This window comes from Elephantulus edwardii, unplaced genomic scaffold, assembly GCF_000299155.1.
Source record: "Elephantulus edwardii isolate Elephantulus edwardi_28Jun2011 unplaced genomic scaffold, EleEdw1.0 scaffold00138, whole genome shotgun sequence".
NCBI classification, from domain to species: Eukaryota; Metazoa; Chordata; class Mammalia; order Macroscelidea; family Macroscelididae; genus Elephantulus; species Elephantulus edwardii.
The window spans coordinates 5,353,924-5,374,393 of record NW_006399888.1 but is presented as its reverse complement, the minus strand read 5'-3'; the positions used below and the strand labels follow the sequence as shown (position 1 = coordinate 5,374,393).

The 20,470-nt window shown below is 38.4% G+C and overlaps 1 pseudogene; it reads left to right on the top strand.

The window, feature by feature from the left end:
• The first annotated feature begins 441 nt into the window (after positions 1-441).
• LOC102871524 overlaps positions 442-20,470 on the top strand; it is a 151,602-nt pseudogene continuing 131,573 nt past the window's right edge.

The following is a 20,470-nucleotide window of genomic DNA, read 5'->3' as shown; positions in this document are numbered from 1 at the left end:
AGTGGATTCAAATACAGCAGCAAATGTGGGCATGAGACAAGGTGGGAAATTGTCTCCTCGCCTTGAACATGGGGTCACTGTGAATCAGAGATAAGTCCATGACACCTACTAACAACAAAAACTCCACCAAAAAAAGTGGTTTTGCTTTCCAGTAATTCAGACTTTATAGTAGGCAGCTCTGGTGGCCTAGTGGCAAGAAGCTGCGCTGCAATCCCAAAAGCAAGCAGTTCGACTCCACCAACTGCTCCACTGGAGAAGGTCGCCTCCTGTGCGATTTACTGCCTCTGGGAATCTGCGGGAGGGTCAGCTATGGGTCACTTCAGACTCAGTGGTACACAACAACAACAACAGTGCTTAAATGTTTTAAATCCTTCTTTATTTATATTTTTAAAAAAATATTTCGGAGAGCGGCGAGGCCAACATGGCTTCATACAGCGGGTGATGGTTGAAGAAACTGTGTTAGCGTCTCATGGAGAAGCCCCGCGGCATCGAGCCGCTGCGGAGAGAAGGTAGAAAAGCGCAGAAAGTCTACAGTGTCAGGGTGCAGGGGAAGAATGTCTGCGCATAGGCAGCGCTTCCTTCTTTCCAAAGAAGGCTTGTTCTGTCTGCACTGATGGAGAATCTTGGAGCGCAAGGTTCAACAAGTGGCTTGTGTGAAATCATCATTAAGGAGTGGGAGGACCCGAAACTACTTCGAAGCAGTTCTGATTTGAGAGCCTGTTTTTCTCAAAACCCGATAAATTACTCTTTAAAATGAACTGTGTTAAGAAATAGCTTTTTTAGGGCGCTCTGGTGGCAAGAAGCTGCACTGCTGCAATCCCAGAGGTGCGCGGTTCGAATCCACCAGATGCTCTGCTGGAGAGGAAGGGACAATCTCATACCGGTCAGAGCCAGGAAAAAAAAAAATAAATTAAAAATGTAAAAAAAAAAGTTTTTTTTGTAGAACTTTTTACCAGCTATAACTGAATTTTGCTAGTATAACTGTATTTCCCCTCCCCCACCGCAGTATCATTGTATTGGTCATTGCTAACACTCAAAGACCAGCCCAGGAATAATTCTGGGAGTTTGTTAGAAATATTAGTCACATACAGGATATAAAGGTACCAGTTGTATTGAAATTATACTGAAACACACTTTATTTTTTAAAAATTTTATTTTATTTATTTTAATGAACATTTACAGAGATTTTGGATTTCCATTCATTCATTGTTATCCTTTTCTCCCTGCCAAGCACCCCACTGCAGTTCGCTTCTCTCTTTGAAAAACAAAAGAAAAAATAAAATAATAACAAAATCTTGCTTGTGAAATGCAAAAAAAGTGATTATTTTAAAAAAACACACAAGTTAAACTTTTACTGAAAGAGGTCAAACTTTTAACTAGACCTTTCACTTTGTTCTAGTAAATTTGGATAATTTTTAATCTTTTTTTTCAATTTTTTTAAATTTTTAATCTTTTAAAGTGTGCTAAATTAGCCAATAGATACTGTGGGACATTCCAAATGTTGGAGAAATGGCAATACTGGTGTTTCTTCTTGGTTTAATCAATAAGGTTTAGCTAGTCTTCTATCTATAGGCTTTGGGGACTGACTTACTGATAATTTAGGTCTAGTGATGTTTGCTATCATTCTCTGATTCTTATTTGGACACTTGTAACTGACTCTTGGATATATTTCAGGCTATGTGATATTATCACTAAAACTCTGCCCCAAAAGTTTTCTTTATAGTAAAGCCACAGAATTCCAAAGCATAGCATATACTTTCCTTTTTATTATTTTGTTTTGTTTAAAGTCAGATATAGTTGAAATTTCCTGAAAATTGCCTATAACATTAGATATGACTGAGGGAATGCATTATAATTGCAAATAGCAACAGCAGGAAATAGTTGCAAATTATTCATCCAGATGATATGGTTCAAATTTAAACAAGGTTCCAGATCACTTAAGGGAGTTCTCATGGCCTAGTGGTAAGAAGCTGTGCTATAATTCCAATGGCACACAGTTTAAATCCACCAGCTGCTTTGCAGGAGAAGGATGGCCAATCTCCTGGGAGACTGATTTTGAAAACCTGCTTCAGGGTCAGCTATGAGTGGGTTCCAACTTCACAATATACAACAGCAACAACACAGATCATTTAGGGAGCTCTGGTGATGCAGTCCACAGAGTGTCGAGCTGTGCTCAGTGGTAAGTGCACTCAAAAAGGAGCCTCTCTGGTGTTTTGAGTCCTCCACTTCCTTCCCAGAATAGAGATGGACAATCTCCTCCGGTTCAATCTACAGCCTCTGAAAACTCACGGGAGGGTCAGCTATGAATCAGCTCTGACTTATGGCAATCAGTTAAAGAAAGATCACCTGGAGACCTAATGAAAATGTAGAGTCTGGTTTTCCAAGTGTAGGTTGCAGTTTTTCTAGCAAACTCTCAGGTAATTAACTATAATACTCATTTATTGACCACTGTCACTACTGAGATTATGGACCAGTGATTCCGAAATGGGGTACACAGAAACAACCTGCATTTAGCAAGTGCTCACTAACTCACGGGTACACTGAGTTTCAGAATCTCTGTCCTAACTGTTTATTCCCTCAGTACACTAATCCAAAGGCTAACTCTTTTGTATAAATATGAAAGAAGATAAACACATCAAGTACAATGTTTGTATGAGGCACTCTACCTAGATCGGGAAGCTGTTGTCTGAACAGAACAAGGAAACACTGCACCACTAAAATCTGCTCAGTTGTGTGTCAGTGTTTTATCTTTTCTTTATTCAATTTGTATGCTGAACAAATCATTTGAGAAGCTAAATTCCATGAAGTTAAACACCCATCATGCATCATGATTGGAAGAACATTCATCAACAACTTACATAATGCCGATAAGGTGACACAACCTGGCTTGACTAAAGCAAAGAAGATCTGAAGCACTGATTGCTTCTAAAAGACTGTAGTCATGAGTATGTATTCTATTCCAACATCAAGAAAACAAAAGTCTTTACCACTGGATTAATAAGCACTGTGACCGATGAAGAAAAGGTTAAGATTATTCTGATACAGAAAAGATTACTTGAATACACACTCAACACCCATGGTAACAGCAGTCAAAAAATCAAAAGATTGGGAGCTCTGGTGGCCTAGTGGCAAGAAGCTGCTTTGCAAACCTGAAGCTGCGTGGTTGGAATCCACCAGATGCTCCGCTGGAGAAGGAGGGGCAATCTCCTCCTGTGTCAGTCAGATCTGATTCCAACATACACACCAAGCGGAGGGGAGGATCAAGGTTTCTTGCATTCTTTGCTGCATTGGGAAAAATCTGCTTCGATGGACCTTTTCAAAGTGTGAAAGAGCAACGATGTCAGTTTAAAGACTACGGTTGACCTGATGCAAGCATGGTCTTTTGAATTACTTCCTATGCATACAAATTTGGACACTGAATAAGGAAGACAGGAGAAGAATCAATGCCTTTGAATTGCAGTGTTAAGTAGGAGTGCTGAATATCCCTTGGACTCACAAAAGAACAAACAAATCCATCTATGAGGAACTGCAAAAAGTGTGGTTCTTAGGAAGCAAGGAAGATAAAACTTCGCCTCAAGTACTACTTGTATATTTTGGGAGCGGTCAGTCTTTGGAAAACATGTCATGCTGCGAAAGGTGCAGGGTCAGAGAAAGGGACGCAATCCTCAACAAGGTGGATTGACACAGGGACTGTAACAATCATCTGGAATGTATCAGGGATTGCAAAGATGGTGCAGGAGAGGGCAAGATTCATTCATTTCTATTTTTCACTGGGTCACTATGAATCATAGTTATGGCACCGAACAACAAAAGAGTTGTTTAGCTACAGCAATTGAGAACCAAGGGGGATTTTTTTGCTTCATTCTTTTTTTTGTTTTGAGTTTTTGTTTCACTGAAGAACTTCTTTTTGAACCCTGTCATGGAGTAGAGTGATATTTATCTCATGGAGGAACACACACACACACACACACACACACACATAAAGAGCTCATTACGTTAGTTTTGCCTAATAACGAACAATCCACTAAAGGCTCCTTTTTTCCTCAAAAGTCTTGGTGGAAAATTGAAGTATTGGCAAAAGTTTCTAAAAAAATAATTTTGAGGCAGTTTACTTAGACTGCATTCCAAAAACAACAAAGAGATACGCTCATACAGGCCCCAAATACAGGTAGCTACCTCAATTAACCCATTGTCCTATCTCCAAAGTTGCTGAAAGAGGAGAGGGAAACTCAGGAAAAGGGCCCAGCTCGCTCCTGCACATTGCTTTTAATAAAGTTCAGAGAAAGGTAAGGAGCACTAAAATGCTTAGCAGAATCTAGGAAGACGCAAAGAGATGCAAATGAACTCCAAACCTGTACCACGTGAGTGTTCAAAGTCTCTAGGAAGTCCTGGCTCTAAGAAATACTTTTCATATGAGAAACAGCTATGAATTGGCCCAGGTTCATCAGATAAAGTAGGCAAGCCTTTCTGGTCTATGTGTTCAATATCTATGAAACGTTTCTATTTATTGAATAATGGCTCAGGCTTTGGCAAGAATGGACCAATCTTCAGCTTCATGAAAGCTTTGATCATAAAAGCCCCCTGAAGCCTTAACGATGGTCATAGAGGTGCATTTGAAATATGATCACTTCATATTAATCACACATTTCTAGCTAATCTAAAGTAGAGCAGGTGAGCCAAAGGACCAGAAAAAGCATGAAGGTTTTCCAATTTTGAATCACAGAATGGAAACAACTTCTCCTTTGCGTCTACTCAAAATAGGCTTTTTATCTTCTACGACTATATCTCTTTAGAATCCCATAAAGCATTAGATGTAATTTTGTTTGCTGCAAAGCAATTAAACCATAAGAACTAATGGTTCTTGGTTCACACTGAGACATAGGCTAAATTGAGGTAATGTGAACCTTCTAAAACAAGAAGGATAGTCATCCAAATGGCAAAAATTAAGATTGACCCAAACATTGGTCTTGTGTATTGCTTTTAATAAAGCAGGAGGGCTCTTCAGATAGTGCTTATTATCCAGACATTGCTGTAGATATTCCCGATCAGTCATATCCTTCTTAGGATGCAACTTGGACAACCCTGTCATGGAGAGCTGGAATATAAGTTTCTTGTCCTCAAGTATATATATATGTTTTTTTGGTATTGACCAAAGTGAAATCTAACGTATAAAACTTTGTCCTTAAAACTGATGACATTTCTGCCTGGTTTATTGTGGCTGCCTGTTCTTGAAAAGCAAATAACAAACCATGAGAAAGCCCAAGGAGTCAGAGAAAATGAGCCTGTCTTCTCTCAAAACCGGTATTAGTCATCAGCGAGGTGAATAAATAAGGCTTTGGGTCATTTGAACTCTCAGACATCTAGTACCCAGTACTCAGACATCAAGTGTACTTAAAGATTCCCATCTGAAACCCGAGGTCTCACAGAGCAGAAACACTATCAGGCATACTCCTTTCTACCAGATTCTTGATAAACAGATTCCATAACAACATGGTTACAATTTTATTGGGTGACTTTCATGCAGCAATACTGCTTGAAAGACTTCTTTCCTGTAAAACGCATATGGACACAGACAAAACATGCTTCTTTGTAGTTGTTGATTGGCATTTGTCAGACAGGACATCTTCTTTGCCACTCATAATAATTCTTATGCTGGCCCAGCCTGGCCCCCACTGAAGGCATGGGGGCCCCACTGTTGCCGTGGCAAGGACGTTCTGGATGCCACATCTGCTTATCTGTTTGACCCTATCACCTTCAAGAATCTCTAATATCTTGACCACACTGTGCACACCTTCTCAGACTTGACTGTGCCCATTTTGAAATTCAGAATGCCTTATCCTGCCTCAGGACGGCAATTCCCACAACACTGAGAACTCAAAAGATTGCACTTGGCATTGTTTCTGCTGTTTTCTTGCTACAAAAATAAAATCTGCTCAAGAGCTAAAAAAAATTAAAAAAAATTCTTAAGCTTCCATTTAAGAGAGTTACCTTAAAAAGTAAATATTGTCCCATTATTTTTCACTTTGTGTTATTTGTGTGGTAGATCGACCGAATAAAATGATAATTATGATATCTATAGCCCCAAAAAGTTGTATGAGGACCATAGGATCTTGAACTTTATCTCGCCCACAGTGATTTCTTCCTTCCTTTGTGTTCATGATAACCTAACTTATGGAGGGGGAGAATATACAACTGTACTTTTTGTAGAAATATTTTTGCGGTCTTCTTTTTTCTAGCTTCTTCATGGAGGCTGGCTTTCTCTTTGATACAAGTTACATGGCACAGGCTGGAAGTAAGGAGTGGGCTAAACTTTGACATAGTGCAGCTTCCCCATGGTCTGTTCCCTCTTCCAGGCTTTGTCCAGGATGAGGACTGCCAACTAGGCCATCAGGGTTTGGTAAGTGCTTGATGACCACGTGTTCCATCCAGACCCAAATTGTCATGTGGATGGAAGAAGATGTTATAAAACATAGGGGTTTTTTCCTTTTTTTAGTTTCTGTTTGGCTCCATATGGAACGGCATGGAGATTTCCCCTGGCACGTCTTGTTCTCTCACATCTGCGGAACAGCAGTGAGGAGCTGACTGTGTCTTCCTGAGCATCAAGACTGTGAAGATGCTTGGATAAAAATCAGAAGACCATGTTAAACATCACAGACTTGGAAAACACCTAGGTGTCTATTCATTTTTGCTAATGCAATCATAGGGGCAAAGTAGGTTGTGGTGTGATACAGAGAAGTTTAGAAATGTGGGCATGGAAAACAATGGAGACGGTTATTGGAAGTCAACAACTGTTAAATATCTTCAACTCAAAGGACAGTTGGGTGGTTCTGGAAAATGTCAGAGAGAAGTGGGCCTCATAAAAACACTGGGAGGCATTGTAAAGAAAATAGATGGGTAAGAAGAAGAGCAAATTGGGGCATTTATAAATAAAATACACAATCATCACATCAAAAAATGGGATAAATCTCAGAGTATAGGCCCAAGAGGGAATGTATTTTTAGGAAAGAATTTGGCATATCTATTCCCATCTACATATAGTGATGACCCTGTCCCTTGCTTTTTCGTTTTAGTATCTGTGGTCATTAGTTGCCCCACCCTCTGTGTTCAGGTATTTACATATCATCTGCTTCTGTCCATAATAAATTCTGAATTGATTTCATCTTATGGTGACTGCCTGTGTTACAGAATAGTATGATTCCATATGGAATATGGCTGTAATCTTTATAAAAGCAGAGCTTTAAGTGTTTTCTTCTTCAATATTTTTGGATGAGTTTGAACCACCAACATTTAAGTGAGTAAACTGTATCACTCTGTCACTCAGGGACTGAAAGTAGTCCCTTAGTATTGTCTAGGCTATAAATATTTACAGACACTGACTGCCATATTTTTATCTTATTGAATAACTGATGAGTTCCAACTAATGACCTTTCTGTTTATAGTCAAGTACTTAAACATCACACCACCACAGTTCCTTAATAAGTTAGCTTTGTTGTTGTTGTTGTTGTGCACCACAGGGTTGGAACCGACTCATAGCTGACCCTTCAGAGGCCGTTAATTGCATGGGAGGAGATTGCCCATTTCTCCCACAGAATAGCTGGTGGCCTCAAACCTCATGCCTTCAGAATTGCAGTGTAGTTTCTTGCCACTAGGCCACCGGAGCAGACCCTCAAAAAAAAAAAAAAAAGAAACCCCAAAAAACCCAAACAAACAAACAAACAAAAAAACCCAAAAACAAAACAAAACAAACTCAAAAACAAAAGGTAGTATTCTTAGAGAATGCCTGCTTAAGATTCAGAAATTGTTCAGCACAGGGCCCAAAGTTTTGCCTGGGTGGGGAAAAGCAAACAAACATACACAACAATCAAAAATATCAAGTAAGTATCAAATAGGCAAACTATTGCCAGTTGTGATGTGATCTTCGCCAAGGAGCACTGAAGAATATTTTCTTAGATAAGATGATTCTTATTTCATTGATGGCAAGATGAGCTTCATGCTGTGGACAAATTTCCACATAGCATTTCAGAGTTAGCCAGGAAAGAAGCTTGGTCAGAAAGTTGTTTCATGAAATATTCTTACACTAAAGTATTCTCTTTCTGAGACATCTCCTTAAGTCTTTGAATTCTCAAAGTGCAGTCTGTACACCAGGGTATCTGCCAAAGCTAGAAACTGATTGTTGTTTTTGTCTTGTGCCATCGAGTTGTTTGCAACTCATAGCGACCCTATGTGCAAGAGCCCTAAATGAAGTTCTATCTTGTGCCAACCTCGCCGTCTCAGACACACTCATTCCCATCACTCAACTCACAGAATCGATCCATCTCATTGAGGGTCTTCCTCTCCTTCGCTGCCCCTCCACTCTCCCAAACATGATGTCCCTCTCCAAGGACCAGTCCCTCCTTGCAACATGCCCAAAATATGTCAGACGAAGCTTCAGAATCCTTGACTCCAGGAAACATTCTGGCTTCACCCTCTCCAGGACAAACCTGTTTGTTCTCCTAGCAGTCCATGGTATAGTCAACACTCTTATCCAGCACCACAACTCAAAGGCATCATTTCTCTTTCTATCATCCCCATTCACTGTCTAACTCTCCAATGCATAGCATGTAATTGCAAAGACTATAGCCTGGATCAGGCACACCTTAGTCTCCAGCCTGACATCATTGCTCTCTTTCTATCATCCCCATTCACTGTCTAACTCTCCAATGCATAGCATGTAATTGCAAAGACTATAGCCTGGATCAGGCACACCTTAGTCTCCAGCCTGACATCATTGCTCTTCAGTACTCTTGAGAGGTCCCTCACAGCTGACTTTCCCAATGCAATTCGTCTCCTGATTTCCTGGCTGCTGTTACCTACCAAGAGTGTTGACTGTGGAGCCAAGCAAGCTAAAACTGTTAACTATCTCAGTCTCTTCACCATCTTGGGACTCATCCCATACCACTTTAGGAATTCTGGGAGTGAGGCAGAGTTTTCTACCTTTCAGTAAGTCATTTGATGAGCTCTAATATGGAGTTGAATATAAGAAGCATCATTCTAAGACTATACAGGACTTTTCATAAGCCTTGGTAGCCCTTATATGGGAGAAGATAACGTTTATGAGTGGGGCAACTGTAGGAGTTTTAGGAGTAGTTTCATTGGCTTCTCCCTTTCTCCTCTCCCTGTACAAGCTATCGTGCATTACATGAGTGCCATCCTTAATTCTGTGTTGAAGCAGAATTTGTACATAAGTCAGAGCAGCTAGGTTTAGTTTGTATCACGTATCCATTGTCAAATTGAACTACACTGACCAAGCCTTGCTTTCTGGATGCTCTGGGGCTTGGACTATTTTGGTTTCATGATCATAACTCTACTGGAAGTTGTGTAATTTCATCAGGTTGAAGAAAGTTCAGCAAAGAGAAAGTGTAGAAAAGATGTTTCTAATATAATCTTACCTAACACGATCACCAAATGGTAAGATCATAGTAGGTAGATGATATAGTTCATCTGATTTAACATAATTTTATTCATAACAGATACATGATGTGGAGAAAAATACCGATAGGTAAGAAAAAGCCAGTAAAATTTTACTCTGCTTCATGTTTATTCTAAAAAGGTAAGATGACTAATAATGAAGGTGGTTTTAAGATTGTCTTTTATTTCTGTTAGCAGTTACAGTCTTGATTCATAATTATTAAATTTGTATGTGTTCTAATCCTGCTGATATCTCAAAAACGGAGTAAGAAATGACTGAGAAATCAACCTGGAGTACAGCAACTCCTTGTAGCATTAAGATTATGTCAATGATTGTTTTTCAGCTTTGGTATAAAGCATTTTAAGCTGTGGTTTTGTTGTGAAATAAAAACATGAAAAGAAAAAGAACTTCCATGTCTAGTTTGTTAGTTTACTTTCTGTTAGAAAAAAAGGTGATGTTCTATAAAACATTAGAAGCACAAGTCATGACCCTTTATACAGAATATTTCTTTTACACTTTCATCACGTGGGGAAGAAAACAGGCTCTGCGTCTGTGTAGGTGTGGATGCTTCCACATGTATGTATGGGAGTATGTTTTTAATCTATTTTTCCTCAGTCATATTGTTATTTCTCATCTTCCTTTACACATATTTATATTACCTCTACATTGCGAAAATAAAATAGAATAGGATGAAATGAACAAGGCTATAAAATGCAGAGTCTTTCTAACTTTGTACCTTCTTTAAAAATATGTATTTGAATTCTCTTCCATGCAAGGGAATCTTAACTTTCTGGAAATGTTTCTTAGATAATTAATTTGTTCTAAATGATATTACATTAATCAACTTAAAATCCTTCTTATTCTAAAGGTGTTAATTTATACTTTTTTCCTAAGGTGTTAAATTATCCCTTAAAACTCTGTTTTTTATTCACAAGATAACATTTTAAATGGAAAATCCAGTCACTGTTTATCTAAGTTACTAAATTATTTCAAGTTTTCCATATTGGTATAGTTGCAGGTCAGGGCAAACTCACTAATCCATAATCCCTCTAAATTCTGCAGTATCTCACTGGAATCTATAAACTCAGAATTATAAATATGACGAACTGAAAATGTTTGGTAACAATTAGATTGTGCTAATCATCTGATACTAAAACAATAAATCTATTATCAATTGCTCATTTCAAGTTAAAATCATAAATGCAATCTTTCATATTTTCTTCAAGTACACCTAAATTTAACAAACCTTAATATTAAGGGTTTGATTTCTTTTGTCATCCTGTTAGTTCTAAATCTTATAGATGATTTAAAGGAAAGACTTAAATAACTGTTGTTATTGTTGTGTGCCGTCAAGTTGACTATGATTCACTGTGACCCTATGCACAATAACTCTGAAACCTGCTCTAGTCTGAGCCAATTTCACTGTCTCTGACACACCTCCCCTCATTGTTCCGGTTATTGTGTCAGTCCAATTCATCTGGGGTCTTCCTCTCATGTGTTGTTCCTCAACCCTTCCAAGCATGATGCCCCTTTCTAAAAATTGGTCCCTCCTGGCTACATGTCCTATGTGAGACAGAGTCTCAAAATCTTTAGCTCCAAGGAGCAGATTAATTTCACCCTCTCCAGGAAAGACTTTTTAGTTCTCTTGGCAGTCTGTAGTATATATTCAATATTCTTCTCCAGGCCCACAACTCATAGACATCAATTCTTCTATCATTCTTGATCATTGCTCTCTGATACATAGCAAGAAATTGCAAAGACCATGGCCTCAATCTGACACACCTTAGTCTTTAGACTGACATCCTTGCTCTTCTAGAGAAGTTCCTGACAGTAGATTTTCCTAACACAATTTGTCCTTCGATTTTCTAAATATTGAATTAATGTAGTGGATTATAAAAAATAATAAATCATATAAAAGTAAACATTGATTCCTCCTATCCTAAAAATACATTAATCCTTCCTAGTCATGTTGCAGTGGGCAAATTTGAATATTGCTTTATTTTCATGTGAAAATTTGGCAATATATAAAGAACACCAATAATGCCTTTGAACTGTGGTGTTGGGAAAGGATATTTAGTATACCATGGACCTCTAAAAGAATAAACAAATTAACTTTAGAGGAAGTGAAGTCAGAAGTTCCCCAGAGATAAGCATAGTGAAACTTTTATCTGGACTTTGGGTATATGTGCAGGAAGTCCTTAGACCAGGACTTAATGCTGAGAAAGGCAGGTCAGCAAAAGAGAAACCGCTTAACAAGGAAGATTCACACAGTTACTCCAACAATGAGTTCAAGATTAGCAGAGATTATGAAACTGACCCTGGATAGAGCAAGGTTCTGATCTGTTGTTCATGGGCTTGACTATGAGCTATAGTTGATTCAATGGCCCTAACAAGAGTCAGGAGAAATTTCTTTGTGGTCATATTTGCCTAGTGGTCTAAATTCTTATTTAAGTACTTTCCCCTCTACCTTCTTGTTCTTTGATTCCAAAATCAAATTCCAGCTATTTAGTAATAAATTTAAGTCTACCCCTATTTGAACTCCTAGGGTTTTGTACTAACACCCGTACTTTGAACATGTTGCTAGGAGAGACTACTTCTTGGAAAAGGTTATCATGCTTGGTAGGGTGGAGGGTCAGGGAAAGAGAGGAAGACCCACACTGTGATGGATTGACACAGCGACGAAGTGTATGAAAAATGGTGAGGATGGCACAGGACCAGAGAGGGAGCAGATCTGCTGTTCATAGGGTCACTCTGAGTCCTATTCAACTCGACTGCTCCTGACAACAACTAATACTTTGAAATATCCCCCCCCCAAAAGATCACAATCCTGACATCAGGTATGGCTAAATCTATGGAAGCAGAATTTTAGAGTGGTAAAGGAAGACATGGATTTAAAATGAAAATAAAATTATTTTTTTAAAGATTAAATTGTTTTCAAGTTACTTGGAAATGTATACTAGTTGTAAGTACTTAGTAAGATAGTAACAGAAAACCTTATCATTGTTTTTGATGGTTTACATTTCTGTATTTTCTTGATCAAGTAATTACCAGATACAGACAATTTAAAGGGAAAAATGCATCTATTGCACAATGTTAGTGTTTTCTTATTTTTAGTGGCTAAAAAGTAAAAATATCAAGTTGTATTTCACTTGAAAAACTCATCAAATGACTCATTGGAGGAATCTCTAGATTTTCTCCTCAAAGTACTTTTTTCAGTGATGTTTCTTTTAAATTCCTGCTTTTAATAGTAGGCGTGATTGTCTCCATTGGTTTCCTTTTTCTTTAAAAATTGGAGCATAGTAAGTTGAAAAATAATGAACAGATTAAATAAAAACCCACCTGTAGAGTGACTGTAGGATTAAGTAATTTATGAGATTTTAAAACAACTTTAAGACACTTTCCTTTAAGAGGTAGAAGGATGTAGGAAGTCCTGGCCTAGACTGTCTACTAGCCAGGATCAGGTTTGTAAATGACCAGGTTGCAATGGCACCAATACAATCACATTGGTAAACCAAGCTGGTATCAGTTTCAAAAGATGGCGGCCTTTTGCTCAAATAATTCTAACATCTTTTAAAACTCTTTGATGAAACCCTCATCTTTGATTTTTGTCTAAATATTTTTCCCCAAACATAGTATTTATTTCAGAAATTCCACCAAGAACAACTTATTCCATAGAAATCCCATAGGGAAATCTGGTAGGATGCATGCCATCATTGGAGATGAATGGATCTAAAAACGTTAATCCATAAAGATAGATAAACATCATAAACTTTGAGTACTTCTCTGAATCATTTCCAAACCTCTCTGGTCTGGAAATCACATAAGATTGCACTTTCCTGCAGGGTTTCTTTTCCTTCCAATCACCATCAGCCATAAACAACAAGGGAACAGTCTCTCTTCACATACTTGGCTACCCCTGCTTCTGTCCCCAGCTGTGACCAGTATGCCCAGGGCATACAATGAAACAAAAAGGCTCAATTGAACTTACTTGAACCTGAAAAGAGTTTCAATTCAGATCTGAAATAAATTTCAGGCCTGTTACGATTTTTAACCAAACTTTTGTAGTCAAGCTAAAACCCTTGAGCTAAAACTCTTACTTTTTAGAAAAATGAAAAGAAGGGGGGAGGGGAAATCTTAACTGAAAAGAAAATTATAAGTAGCAGGTAAAGATTAACTTGTGTGTCACAAGCAATCAATTATTTCCTCTAGAGATCATACTTGGAAGCAGGAGTGGCATCCACTTCCAAAATAGCTTGCCCCCGGAAACCCTATGAACCTGAAGAAAGGATGAAAGTCACACAAGTTAAGGCCTTTCATTCACATGAGTCGCCTACAACTCAACGGCACTTAACAACAACAACAGCGGCCATACATTAGGCTTCTCTGTTGGTGTCCTATCCAGCTAGTTGTGCCAGGAATCCAAAGGCCAATTATCTATTTGTTGTTATGCATCATTGAGATGGTATCAACTCATCACTGACCCCTCTCACCCCAAGCAGGTTTTCAGAGATAGTAAATTGCATGGTAATTGATTGTCCATCCTTCTCCTGCAGTGAAGCTGGTAGGTCTGAACCATGTGCCTTTGGGTTGGCAGAACAATTCCTTACCACTAGGCCACCAGAGCTCCCCTTGTCAGCGATGATGGTGGTAGTGTGGTTGGTGGTTATCATCATTCACTGGTGAAACCAGAGCCATTTCATAGCTCACTCTCCACGGAGTTTTCAGAGTCTGTAATTTGCTCTGGAGGAGATCATTCATCCTTCTTCCAAGGTGGTTCAAAGTCACCAGAGAGACTTAGAGCAAGAAAGATACATGCTCTCCAGCCTTTGCTATTTGCAGCCTTGGAACCTGGATTCAATGGCAGTAAGTGAGTGGGCAAATGATTATAACAAAACATGTTGTTGTTGTTGTTGTTAGGTGTCATTGAACTGAGTAGCAACCTATAATGACCCTTTGAAACCAGATGGGAACTCTATCCTATCCTATCCTGTGCCATCATCATTGTTTCTGACACACTCAAACCCATTGCATCAGTCACTATGTCAATCCAACTGGTTGAGGGTCTTCCTCTCTTTCACCTTCCCTCCACCTTTCCAAATGATGTCCTTCTCCAAGGAGCATTCGATCAACATGCCCAAAATACATAAGATAAGGCCTTCTCATCTTTGCCTCCAAGGAGCACTCTGGCTGCACTTTCTCCAAGACATATCTGGTGTGTTTTTTTTTGTCAGCAGTACATGGGATATTCAGTACCCTTATCCAACAGCACAGCTCAAAGACATCAATTCTTTTTTATTCCCTTTCTTTGTGCAGTTCTCAGATGCATAGCAAATGATTGAAAAGACCATATCTTGAATCAGGTTAATGTGTAGATCAACATTTACTCTAAAGCATAGATTAGCTGTAAATTGATATTTGTTTAATTCCTAGAAGAAAAGAAATAATTTAAGTTACATTGCAAATGCTTTCCTAATTTTTATTGAATTTCAAATGGGTCATTTCTACTCACTAGAAATACTATTACTTTTATATATATGTCCCTTCTATGTGGATGTTGTTATTGTTGTTTTGTACCATAGAGTTGGAACTGTCGTGTATCTGGAGCCTTTGGCAGATTTTCAGAGGCAGTATTCCCATAGGAGGAGATTACCCATCCTTCTTCCACAGACGAGCTCTGGATTCAAACTGTGTGCCTTTGGTATTGCAGCACAGCTTCTTGCCACTAGGCCACCAGAGCGCCCTTATGTATATGTATTTTTCTTGATCCTTTCACAAGAAGGTACACACGTGGCCTCAGTTACTGTTTATTCCACCAAGCCCGTGTTTTCCCAACTACTGATTCTTTGTCTTTGTATCCAACTTTCCTATTTCAATCATCAGTAATTGCTATTGTATCTTGATGCATATTTGATTTGTTTCAGTCTGAAAAAGTTGCAAGAAATCCTCGATTACTTAATATTTTACTTTGATAAATGGTGCTTAACTTTGAATCATAGTTCCTAATTTTGAGGGAGCGCTGGACTATGAATTTGCACTGCTACCCCAAAGGTCATGGTTTGAATCCACCAGGGGCTCCTTAAAAGAAAGATGAGCAATCCCCCGAACGTCTGACAGTCCAAGAAATCCAGTGATAATCAGCTTTGAGTCATTTCTGTGTAAAGTGTGACCTAATATTTTTAAACTTTAACCATGTTTATTGGTCTCATTGGTTTCTTACAAACAGCATAAAGGTATATTGACATTTTTCACTACTTATTTACTGTTTTATATTTTGCTCAATTCATAGTTAACTCTTTGTTAAGTAAATGCATATGCGTCTATTGTTATTGCTGAGATGTCATGACTTTGCATTCGTTAGAAATGACTTACGTCTCTGAGGAACAGATGTCCAAAAATTGACTTAAACAAAGTAGGCACTTTATTTTTCTCATCTAACAAGATTCTCGAGATGGGATGGTTTTAGGTAAGAGTTTCATCCCCTGCCCCTGCTGTGTTTCTGATACATCCTTATAATCTACAGATTTCATCTGGAGATATGTTTCTCAGTTCTTAGCAATTGTTTTCTATTAAAAATAAGAATCTGCTCTGTTTTCTCTTTGCTTTCATTTGGAAACTCCTGTTAAACAGATGTTGGAAGATGTTATTCTTCATGTCCAGTAATTTAATCTCATAAATTCCATTTTTTCAGAATTTTATACTTCATTCCTTAAAAATACCCCTGCTGACCTATTTTGCCATTATTTCTGCAATTCAATGTGCATTTTACTCTATCATAACTAGTATGATTCCTAAAAATTAATGGTTTCTTTCTTTTCCACGATTCATCTGATCTTAATAGATGCAATAGTCACATTAGAAATTGTGAGGGCTGATTTTTATACAATTTACTTGAAGTTGACTCTTTTCTTTGACAATACTAGTATTATGCTCATATTCTGAAAGTCTCAGGTACCTCTTTAAATATCTGCTGGAGAGCTGAAATTAAATCGGTAACTGGGTTGATTTTTCTCAACTCAACAAGTATCTTTATTTGTGTACTGTAGTGCCTGACTGAGTAATGCAATAGGTTAATATTGTTTACTGGAAGGTTGGGGATTTGAATCCACCTGAAGTGCCTCAGGGGAGCCCTGGTGGCTTAGTTCATACAAATTGCTCTGCTCACCCATAAGGCTATGTCTCTCTGGCAGTTAGAATTCACCAGGAGAAAGGTAAGATATCTCCTTTCATGGAATTTATGTGCTCTGAAGACCTACAAGAGGGTTAGTTATTCAAGAGAGAGAAAGAGATTCAATTGTCTCTTTCTAATTCCTTCATTCCCCTATCTGACCACAAAATTCCATTATGATTCTTATCCCCTAAGAGATTTGGAGAGATCTACTGAGGACCTGAAAAGACGGGGTAAGAGTAGGCATATATTTGTTGGTGAGTCATTATATGAAACACAATGTGGATGAAGGAATGTGTGAATCACAATGTATGTAATTGAAATAGAATGTGTATGAATTTCGTATGTAAACTGATATAAAATTTTTTAAAAGTAAAAAAATAGAGAGATCTACCTAAAAAATATTTTTTAGAAAAACCCCAAAATCTTAGATTTTAAAACTCCTTCTGCATTCCTAGGGTCATCTTAAGTGAGAATCAATCTGACAGCAACTGAAATTTGTTGTTGTTGTTGTTATGCACCGTCAAGTCACCTATAACTCATAACAACCCTATGTACAACAGCTCTAAAACCTGCTCTATCCCTTGCCATTATTATTGTCTCTGACATGCCTACCCCCATTACCCCAGTCACTGAATCAATCCATCTGACCAAGGGTCTTCCTCTCTTACACTTTCCCTCCACCCTCTCAAGCATGACGTCCCCCTCCAAAGACTAGTCCCACCTTGCAACATGTCCAAAGTATGTCAGATAAAACTTCAGAGTCCTTGCCTCCATGGAGCAGCCTGGTCTCACCCTCTCTTGGACAAACCTGTTTGTTCTCCTAGCAGTCCATGGTATACTTAATACTCTTTTCCAGCACCACAGCTCAAAGACATCAATTCTCCTTCTATCATCCCTAGTCATTTCCCAACTTTCTGATACAAAGCAAGTAATTGCAAAGTCTATGGCCTGGATCAGGAACTACTTAGTCTCCAGACTGACATCATTGCTCTTTAGTACTTTGGAGAGGTCTCTGACAGCAGACTTTCCCAATGCAATTCCCTGGCTGCTAGTACCAAGAGTGTTGATTGTTGAACAAAGCAAACTAAAGCCATTAACAATCTCAATCTCTTCATCTCTGATGATGCCACCAATGTTGGTAAATTCAGTCACCTTTTAGCAGAGTTCATGAGGGTTAGGGAAGCTTTACATCAGAGAAGGAGCCCTAAGAGAAAATGGTTAAGCACTTGGATTCTAACTGAAAAGTCAGGGGTTCAAAACCTCCAGCCATTGGATACAAGACCTCGTAATTGTCTATAAAAATCACAAATCCAGAGAGTTCTGTGGTGCAGGTCTACTCTCTCATAGAAAGTTTCTATGAGTCAGGAATTACTTGAGGGCACAGGAAAAAAAAAAACCCAACAGAAACAACTCCTTGTTACTGCAAAATCCACTCTAAGTTTTCTGGGTCAGACACACTGATTTCAAAAGTGGTTAGAAGTGCTTGTCCTGAAGGAAGAAAGTAGTCTGTAATTGATTTAAATTCTACTTAAAAGTCAGTCTCCTGACACTTGATAAGGACAGCTTCCTGTTGATCTTGTTTTCACCATCAGCAGCTGCCTTTCCGTCCTTTCTGACTTAGCGTGATCCCATGGGTGTAAGAGGAGAAATTTGCTCCATAGCGATTCTTTTGTTTAATTTATTTTTATTTTATATTGATTTGCTACAAAATTCATATACATTATGTTTCATTCATATATACTTTGTTTCACATATTCCTTCATTCACATTATGTTTTATACTTTCGTTCCCATACAGTGTGTTTTATTAATCATCATTGATCTATGGCTACTATTATCCTGTCTTTTCTGATCATCACTGGATCTTTCTTTCCTCATTCTTTCACCCACTAAATTCTGTGACCCCCATGATTTTTCCCTCTCCCCACTCTCAGCTTCTATAAATTTTCCCCTTCCCTCTTTGGACAACTATGCATATCTTATTAGTTATCCTTCAATTTTTACAATAATGGTCTTTTGCAATATTTGTCCTTATGAGACTGAGTTAGTTCACTTAGTCTAATGCTCTTTAGCCTCTCTCAGCTCCATAGGGTTTTCACTGAATGATTTTTTTTCAGTAGGTTTGCAGTCTGCTCTTCTGAAGTGTCTTTGGACAGTCTCAAACTTCCAAGTCCTTGAGAAACAAAATATGATCTTAAGTCTGTTGTTGTTGTTGTTGCTGTCGAGTCGTAGATGACTCATAGCGACCCTATGAATGAACAACCTGAGCACTGTTCATACATAGAGTTTCCGGAGGCAAGCCATTTTGGAAGTGGATGCCGCTCCTGCTTCCAGATCTTAAGTCTACCCCACCTAAATTTAAAAATCATCTTAAGAATAGGTCTGAAGTATTGAAAACCAATAATTGAAGAGCAGATAAACACCCATGAAGAGACCAAAAAGTCATTACCAAGACCGTGGAGAAAGAAAAATAAAAATGGATGTCAGAGAAGACTCTGAAAATAACACTAGAGTGTCAAGGAGCTAAAACAAAGGGAAAAGATGCTGAAACAAAAGAACTGTACAGAAGATTTCAAAAGGCAGCTTGAGAAGAGAAAGCCGAGAATTATAATAAAAAGTGCAGAGAGATGGAATTGGAGAATAAAAAGGGTTGGCATTCTCAAGCTGAGAGAACTGAAAAACAATCAACACTCTTGGTGCAGCAGACAGAAAATCAAGAGATGAATTGCATTGGGAAGGAATAATCCTAGCAACAGGACTAAAGTATGTGAGGCAAAGCCTCCAAGAGCATTCCAGCTGCACCCTCTCTAAGACATACTTCAGGCATGTTGCTAGGATATTTCTTGGAGAGGGACATGATGCATGGAAGTGTGGTAAAGGAGAGGAAGACCTTCAGCAAGGTGAGCTAACAGGATGACTGCCACAATGGTCTCTAGTGTGTCAGGAAGAGTGAGAATGGCATAGGATACAACTGGGTTCAGATTAATTGTTTATAGGGTCATTCTGAGTCATACTGGACTTGAAGGCATGTAACAACAACAATGTTGCATTGGAAAAGTCTACTCTCAGAGACCTTTTCAGAATGTGGAAGAGCAATGATGTTAGTTTGAAGACTAAGGTGCATTTAATTCAGGCCATAGTCTTCTCAGTCACCTTTGGAGAGCTGGACAATGAATATGGATGATAGAAGAAGGGTTGATGCCTTTGAGCTGTGGTGTTGGAGTATCAAAATCCGATGAACCACCAAAAGAACAAACAAACACATTTTGAAGCCAGTGAAGCCAGTGTGCTCCTCAGAGGCAAAGATACCAAAGCCTTGTCTCACATATTTTGAGCATCTTGTTAGAAAAGGCTATTCCTTATGGAGGGATATCATGCATGGAGAAGTGGAGAATCAGAATCAGAGAAAAAGACCCTCAGCAAGATGGATTGACACAATGACTGCTGCAACTGGCTCTTGTGTGTCAGAAAATGTGAGGATGGCACAGGATTGGACAGGACTCAGATCTTTTGTTCAGAGAGTCATACTTGACTCGATGGCCTCTAACAATAACAACTTGAATCGATATCCTCATGATAAAGATCTTTAACATTTCTGTCTTTATTTTTTATGTCAAAATGTCAGAATTAGTTGTTGACAAGTCAATGCTGAGAAGCTGACTCTGATTCATGGTGACTCCGTTTGTATAAGGCATCAATGTTACTTTGACTTTTCTTATACTCATTATTCATCTTTAAACGTACATAAGACAATTGAAAATACCCTAAGCATAACTTAGTCTTCACAAGAACCTCTGATTTCAAGCACCTCAAGGAGATCTTTCATGGAGGGTTTCTCTAATGCAACATTCTTTT